General features: G+C 52.8%; 1 long non-coding RNA gene across 2 annotated transcripts; it reads right to left on the minus strand.

The window, feature by feature from the left end:
* Window positions 1–3534: 3534 nt before the first annotated feature.
* Window positions 3535–7911, minus strand: LOC122465892. 2 transcript variants are annotated; one of them, XR_006291022.1, is made up of 4 exons: window positions 7833–7911; window positions 6834–6958; window positions 6273–6359; window positions 3535–5110 (listed from the first exon to the last, which is right to left on the minus strand). It is a non-coding gene; the product is annotated as an uncharacterized LOC122465892 (long non-coding RNA). The 2 variants fall into 2 exon arrangements; XR_006291023.1 differs by having other exon boundaries at window positions 7803–7904.
* Between the last annotated feature and the right edge of the window lie 705 nt (window positions 7912–8616).

An 8616-nucleotide genomic window follows, 5' to 3' on the forward strand; every position in this document is an offset into this window, starting at 1 on the left:
TTCCTGGAATGGCGCGGCGTGGGTCTGGGGCAGGCAGGGGGCCTGGCCTGGCCTGGCCCCGGTGCGTGCCGCTGCCACCCCGGAGCGCTCTAGGTAAGCGGCGCTGGGCCAGAGCCTGAACCTCTCCTGCACCCCATCCCCCAACTCCCTGCCCTGAGCCCCCTGCCACACCCCGCACCTCTCCTGCACCCCAACTCCCCTCCCTGAGCCCCCTGCCACACCCCGCACCTCTCCTGCACCCCAACTCCCCTCCCTGAGCCCCCTGCCACACCCCGCACCCCTCCTGCACCCCAACTCCCCTCCCTGAGCCCCCTGCCACACCCCGCACCTCTCCTGCACCCCAACTCCCCTCCCTGAGCCCCCTGCCACACCCCGCACCTCTCCTGCACCCCAACTCCCCTCCCTGAGCCCCCTGCCACAACCCGCACCCCTCCTGCACCCCAACTCCCCTCCCTGAGCCCCCTGCCGCATCCCGCACCCCTCCTGAACCCCAACTCCCTGCCCTGAACCCCCTGCCACACCCCGTACCCCTCCTGCACCCCAACTCCCCACCCTGAGCCCCCTGCCGCATCCCGCACCCCTCCTGAACCCCAACTCCCTGCCCTGAACCCCCTGCCACACCCCGTACCCCTCCTGCACCCCAACTCCCCACCCTGAGCCCCCTGCCGCATCCCGCACCCCTCCTGAACCCCAACTCCCTGCCCTGAACCCCCTGCCACACCCCGTACCCCTCCTGCACCCCAACTTCCCACCCTGAGCCCCCTGCCGCATCCCGCACCCCTCCTGAACCCCAACTCCCTGCCCTGAACCCCCTGCCATACCCTGCACCCCAACTCCCCACCCTGAGCCCCCTGCCGCATCCCGCACCTCTCCTGCACCCCAACTCCCCTCCCTGAGCCCCCTGCCGCATCCCGCACCCCTCCTGAACCCCAATCCCCTGCCATACCCTGCGCCCCAACTCCCTGCCCTGAACCCCTTGCCACACCCCGCACCCCTCGTGCACCCCAACTCCCCCCCGAGCCCCCTGCCGCATCCCACACCCCTCCTGAACCCCAACCCGCTGCCATACCCTGCACCCCAACTCCCTGCCCTGAGCCCCCTGCCACATCCCGCACCTCTCCTGCACCCCAACTCCCCGCCCTGAGCCCCCTGCCGCATCCCGCACCCCTCCTGAACCCCAACTCCCTGCCCTGAACCCCCTGCCACACCCCGTACTCCTCCTGAACCCCAACTCCCCACCCTTAGCCCCCTGCCGCATCCCGCACCCCTCCTGAACCCCAACTCCCTGCCCTGAACCCCCTGCCACACCCCGTACCCCTCCTGCACCCCAACTCCCCACCCTGAGCCCCCTGCCGCATCCCGCACCCCTCCTGAACCCCAACTCCCTGCCCTGAACCCCCTGCCATACCCTGAACCCCAACTCCCCACCCTGAGCCCCCTGCCGCATCCCGCACCCCTCCTGAACCCCAACCCCCGCCATACCCTGCACCCCAACTCCCTGCCCTGAACCCCCTGCCACACCCCGCACCCCTCCTGCACCCCAACTCCCCGCCCTGAGCCCCCTGCCGCATCCCGCACCCCTCCTGAACCCCAACTCCCTGCCCTGAACCCCCTGCCACACCCTGCACCCTCCTGCACCCCAACTCCCCGCCCTGAGCCCCCTGCCACATCCCACACCCCTCCTGAACCCCAACCCCCTGCCACACCCTGCACCCCAACTCCCTGCCCTGAACCCCCTGCCACACCCCACACCCCTCCTGCACCCCAACTTCCTGCCCTGAGCCCGCGCTGCATCCCGCACCCCTCCTGCACTTCAACCCCCTGACCTGAGCCCCCCCTGCACTCCACACCCCTCCTGTACTCTAACCCCCTTCCCTGAGCCTCCTCGTACACTCCCCACCCCTCCTCTGCCCCAACCCCTTGTCCTGAGCCCCTTCCTGCACACCACACCCTGCACTCTGCCCCCGCACCCCAACCCCCTGCCCCGGCCCTGCAAGCAATTTCCCCACCCAGATGTGGCCCTCCGGCCAAAATGTCTGCCCACCCCTGGACTAGATGGTCTTAATGGTCCCTTCTGGCCTTAAGTAGAATGATCATAATATACATAGATGTTATTGGAGCCACAAAAACTGTTCTGGGAAGTGTTTGAGAGCCATGGGGATGGTCCAGACGGAGATGGCTGTGGGTGTGTTTCCTCCATTCAATAACTGTGGGTACTTTGCATCTTCTGGCTTCTTCATTAATATTCACAATCGCCTGGTGGCCTCCCACCATTGTTCCCTGTAATAAGCCTGTTCACGCTCCCCTCTGCAAATTATGTATTTTAAAAGAATCTGTTCACGTGACTCTGTTTAACACAGTCAGTCATTTCTGTGGGAATTTCACTCTGAGGCCTTCTTGTAATTTGATTTTTGCCATGAAGGGCTTTAATATGGGATTTATATTTTGACAATGTCAGGAGGTCTCCTCAGCCCTGTCGTGTTATATTATTATTATTTTTGCTTGGGGAGGCCCAGAGGAAAGTAAAATGTGAATGCCCAAATCCTGCCTCCACCTGTATGTGTGGGGCTCTCAGTGAAGTCAATAGGAACCACGTGTGGACATCACACAGCCCACTGTGCTCTTTGACAACTCTGGGCCAGAATTTTCAAAAGAACTCAGCTCCTACACAGACAACCAAAACAATGGGCAGATTTTCAAAAGCAGTCAGCATCAACCTGCATAGCTCTTCGGAAAGTCAGGTCACCTATTCTGGTGCCTAAGGGAGAATGAAGCCCTCTTGAAATTTCTGGCCCAGGCATGGAAAGGAACTGCCTATTCATGGAGTGCAGGAGAGTTAACTATAACTTCAGCAGCTGGAGGGAAGATTGACAGACTACCTCTGCCTTGCAGATGCTCAATATAAGCTGCTGAGTACTTGTGAAAGCAGTTGCAGTGTTGCCACTCTAGTGATTTTATTGAGAGTCTTTGGGCATCCAGTGTTTTCTTTAAAGCCCCAGAGTTTGGAGTCATGTGAATAGGTCTGGATCTGTTCCTTTTGTGGTTTCTTTAAAAAACAACAACATACGTTTCTAGTTTTGCAGGGAGCACCTTGAAAGTGTATGCCCTAAACTGGAAGGTGAATATAGAACCAAAAATACATTATTTAAAATCCCATGATTGTCTTAAGGGCCTGGCTCTCGTGACTTTTGAGTGCTTGGGGTTGGTAATACTGCAGCTCTATGCTCCCCCAAAACATTGCAAACTGTGACCTCCGTTCAGGAAAGCACATAAATATATCCGTATATCTAGTCTTATTCAGGGCAACACTTATGCCTGTGTTTTAATCCCACTGACTTCAACAGGATGTAAGCACATGCTTAAAATTAAGCACGGACTAAGTGCTTTCTTGAATTGAGCTCTATGTGTTTTTAAATAGTTGTAGCTCTGTGATGTGGGGAATACAACACCTTGCTGAGAAGTCTTCACAGCTACGGGGGTGGAGTTAGTGGGAAGGCTGAGGGGGTGACATTTCATGAGGCTTTACGAGTTAATCATTGTTTTAGTCCATGTATAACACTGTGTCATAAGAGTTCTTCTCTCCACGGATAGTGTTAGTGAAAACAGTTCAAATAATAATTCTGGTCTTTTTAAAAGTAAGTGGCTGCCATAAAATCTGTAGTTTTCAGACTTGAATGGCCTATTTCTAGAATACTTAGGACTGATTCTGATCTCATTCATGCTGGTTGTACACTAGCAGAATTCTACTGGTTTTAACTGAGGTTAACCAGTAGAATTCTACTGGTTTAACCTGATTTGCACCAGTGTAAGTGGGAGAAGTATCCAGTCCCAAGGGTGAAGAAAATATAAATTGATTTATATTTTTTTGGTCGGGGGGAACCTAATGTTGAACTAGAATGTCCCCAAAGGCCTGGCATTTTTGTTTAGCAGCGCTTGGAGCAACATGATGCATAGGACATATTACAAGCTCTGTGATCCAATGACCTTCTGTGATCCAATGACCTCCAGTTTATACACCTTCACCCTTCGTTGCCTCAAGGGAAAGGGAAAAGCTTGTCATGGCACATTAACGTGAAAGCTGTGCCTGGAAGTGGCTCCAGGGAGAATTACAACCATGGAGCTTTCTTTACAAAATAGCCCTTGAAATAGTTCCCTGGGAGGAGAGAGTTAGAACTCTTCTCTTGTGAAGAAAGGGAAATAATATATTGATATGATTTTTTTTTCTCTGAAGCATTTATGGCTAGATTCACCCAAACAGCCTCCAGAAGTTGGAAGTTATGGCTGCCGGCCAGTGCCAGCATGGGCTGTTGCCTTCCTGGACCTCCCATGCTGAGGTTTAAGCTCCTTTTGCTGGGGAAGGTGGCTCAGGGTATGCACTGAGGGCCTGATCCAAGCCTATTGAAGTCAGTGGAAAGACCATGGCTGACTTCAGTGAGCTTTGGATCAAGACCTAAGGCCCTAATTCGGCAAAACATGTGCTGAAGTCCCATTTGTTTTGCATATACATTACCCCTTCAGTAGTAGGGCTGGTGGGACTTATGCATCAGCATAAGAGCTTTGCCGAGTTGGGCCTAAGTCAACATATCCCTTGGCCATACTGCCTGTGGCCCTGCATGGCCAGCAAACCTGCCTTTTTGGATCTGCACTGGCTCCCTATTGCCCCTTCCAATCTAGTTGAGGGGAGACTGTAACCAGTTCCCAGCTGCCCTCTGTAAGGGGAAGGGGCTTTTTCCAGGGATGATGCCGGAAGAAATTGGCCTGGACTCTGGGCTGAATTTGAGCCCCCGTCAGCACTGTAGAGGGGATGTCTGAAACTGCAAATGCACTTTCTGAAAGTCTGTAGTGAGACAAAGCTGTAGATGGTATCTGAGAAATCCCTTATTTTGGTGACAATCCAAATTGGCCAGGGTGTATCAAATCCGTGTATCGCGTGTGTGCCCATGTCTGTGACAGCCCCTACTCCTGACAACATGGGGAATGGTGAACACTACAGACAGTTTCTCCAGCTCTTCCTAGCTCCCGGTTTGGATGCAGCAGGTATTCTTGGAAACGACTCAGCTCTCACACCAGACTTGGAAAAGAAGCATATGCAGTCTTGGGACTCACCATTCTAGGAAAGATGTTAGGAGGAAAATATGAAGATGCAAGGAAGGGTAACTAGAATGGGGACTGAACTGGAGGGTAGGGAGCTAACTTTTAGAGTTCTCTAGAAAAAGAAGGCTCAGGACATGCATGATCGAAGCAGTGACATCCTGCCAGTAACTTAACACATAGCTCCTGCAAAAATGTTCCTCTTTTGTGATAAACTCCACATATCGGGGGTGGATGTGCTGCAGAGGGGAGTGCGGCTTTGTGGTATGTGTTCCTTCCTTTCTCCATTTAAACAAAACCACTTGCTCATAACCAAGGAATGAGGCAACTCCACTTGGCAAACTTATCCAAAGCTGCATTTGGGTAGAAGTATTTCTCTGTTGTTCCTGAAAGGTATGCCGGCAGCACTGCAGTGTGTTAACTTGTGTCACTTTCGAGAAGGGAAAAGACCTTGGGATGCAGCCTGGGGCTTCCTCCCTCTCCTACAACAACTTGTTGAGTACCTGCTATTCAGTACAAACTCTTCCATCCCAGAGGAGAGTGCTGCCTTCTTCAGGGTCTTCTGGAACCCTGGCAGGTTCATTGTCTCTGGCAGAGAAGGTTCAGCTGTGCCCAGCCAGGGGGTTAACTCCCCTACAGGTTGGGAATTCACCCCATGTGGGAGAATGTTAAGGACCAGCTCCCAGGAGTCTATAATAGCTAGAAGCGAGGGGAAACTAGGCTGCTATTTAGATCTGGACTACTGTGTTCCTTGAATACAAATATCAAGTGGATCTGAATATCCATCTCAGCCTCTCCATTCTTTCTCAATGTGCCCACCTCCCCAATCTTCACAGCACCCTCTCCCTCCAGAAGGCCCCATATTCCCTACCCTCCAAATTTGGGTTGTCCTCTGGGAAGGGGGTGGCCATTCTCGCCACATCTCCAGTGTCTTTGTGGGGAACTAGTGGTCCCCTCTTTGGAGGGAAGAGAGTAGGGTGACTCCCCCTTGAATCCCAAGTATATTCGCTGCAGGGATGTGACCCACCCCCATTCTTCTGCAACCTGACCAGGAAACACCTGGCCTGCACTGGCTGTATAACTCTGGGTCTAACACAGTGCACTCGGCCGCTGTCAGCATCAGAAATCTTAATGATGCTTGCAAGGGGTTCCAGTTCCCCTGAACGTCTCCAACTTCTTACCTGTGTCTGAGAACAGCCCTTCCAGAATCATCAGCTGCAACCGACCCAGTCTTTGGATCGTGGTATCCTCCTGTTCATACACAAGTGCTGCCCAATGTGGAGAAAAAAGGCCACCTGTCATTGCCATCTTTGCCAGAGCCAATCGAATATATTATACAGGCCCAAGCCTATTAAAAACCTTACATGCCTGAGTAGCCCTATTGATTTCAACAGCATTAATACTATTCCTGCGAGTAAGGATTCTATAGGATCAAACTGAGACCTTTGTGAATCAGGGCCTTTAAGGCTCTCATTGACATCAAAGAGAGTTAACAACTTAAAGTTAGGCACTTGCTTTTGGTACCTTGCTGAATTGGGGCCGAAAAGAACAGTTAAGCCAAAGACATTTTCATTGCACTAAAAGCTGATGATTGAGGATTGCCTACCACCAAATCTGTTCCTTTCTGGAACAACCACCTGCATCACAAATCTAACCACTTCATAGCCCATCTTTTTCTAGAACATCCAACAAGGACAGGGTGTAGGCTTTGAAAACTCATTTGAAACATGGCACCAGTCTACCTGTGCTGTAGGCAATTCTCTGAAACTCCCCCTGGTACTTTTTAAAAATGTCCATGGGACTGGTGCAAACAAATGAAGAAACCATCCAGCTGTTTCCCAGAAGTGTTTCCAGGGTGGAAGCATTCCTAAAAATATTATTGATTGATTTGGATTTTTGTGAACTACAGTAAGTCAGCAGCCCCTTCAGGGCTCTGAGTACCCTTGATGATCTGAAATATGCTAACAAACAGATCCCCTGGTTACTCCTGATCAAATCAAATAGCCAAGTGACACATAAACATAACAAGAACTAATGGACACCTGCACCAGAATGTCCCTGCCAAGCACCCAGCTCTTCATGGACAAAGGAGCCCTGCTGAAGGCTGCTAAATTTGGGCAGTTATGCACCCAGGAAGGAATCAAGTTCCAAAATCAAGAGGCCTTAAGTGAAAATGCCCTGCTGGCTGCCCTCTATTTCTCCAAAAGCACCTCAGCTGAGGTACCCCCTCTGATTTTCACTGTCAAATCCTGTCAGGAGCTGAGCCTTCTCAATGGTCATTAAAGTCAACAGGAGTGGAAGATGCTCAGCAACTCACAGGCTCATAGGTTGGCAGGACCCAGGCCATTTAGGGCTTTGTCACGGGGTGGCAATTCACCCCTGTGGCGCCTCCTGCTGGTCTCTCAGGGAATTAGCTCTTCCAGCCTCCAGAGCACCCTCTGCAGGCCAGTGTCCCACTTGCCACTGCCCCCCATGTCCCTCCCAGACCCCAGTGCCCCTTTCCCTGGGGTGCTGTCCCCTGGCAGTACCCCCACAGATCTGGGTCTCCCCCTCCCAGGGGAACTCCCACTCACTATGCCCACCTCTCCTCAGTCTTTGGCTACTGCCAGTCACCATTGAGCCCCTGCACACTGGGGTGGACTGCAGTGTATAAGCTAACAGGTAAGGGGGGGGGGGGGGGGGGGGGGGTTGGACCTGCTGCCTCTGCCTACCCATGGGCTGCCCTGTTGCAACCCCAGTACCCTGTCTTAGGCCATCTGCCCTGCTTCACCCCTGGTACACTCCCCCAGCAGCCAGGCCCATCTCCCTCCACAGCTAGAGGAGACTCTATCTGCTCCTGGCTCACTGCCCTCTTATAAGGGCCAGCTGAGCCCTGATTGGGGCATGGCCACAGCTGAGTCTGCTTCCCACAATCAGCCCAGGAACTGCTTGCTCCCAGCCACAGCCCTCTCCTGGGCTGTTTTAAGCGCTTTAAGGCCGGAGCGGGTGACCACCCCGCTACAGGCTTTATTTAACAAAAATGACGTCCTGAGAGAGTACATACATCAGTTAGCAAATGACAGCAAAGAGGGTCAGGAGAGAGCCCTTAAAACTGAGAGGCTATTGGAATGTGTGTCTGGAATCCAGGAGCTTATCCATGTAGCGGTGCGTCTTGTTTTAATTGCTTTCTTTGTTCACCAAGATCTGAGCTTCCTTTGCTGGCGTCTCTATCTTGTTGCCGTCTCTGTGATATAACAGACCAGACTGTCAGGGGGCCTTCCCAGTACGTGAATGGGGATCTGGGAATGGAATTACAGGGCAGGGTTTCGGCCAAAAAGACAAAGTACATCACAATAAACACCCATGTCTGGAGACTAAAAGGCTTTCAGGGGCACCATTGTTCGAAATGCTGGGGCAGATCCTCAGCTGCTGTAAACTGGCTTAGGTCCCTTGAAGTCAACATCAGTGATGCTGATTTACACCAGCTGCGGATGTGGCCCATTATTCTTGGGAACTAGGAAACACTTGTCATAAATGTCATGAAGA

Source organism: Chelonia mydas, chromosome 5 (assembly GCF_015237465.2).
Source record: "Chelonia mydas isolate rCheMyd1 chromosome 5, rCheMyd1.pri.v2, whole genome shotgun sequence".
NCBI lineage: Eukaryota > Metazoa > Chordata > Testudines > Cheloniidae > Chelonia > Chelonia mydas.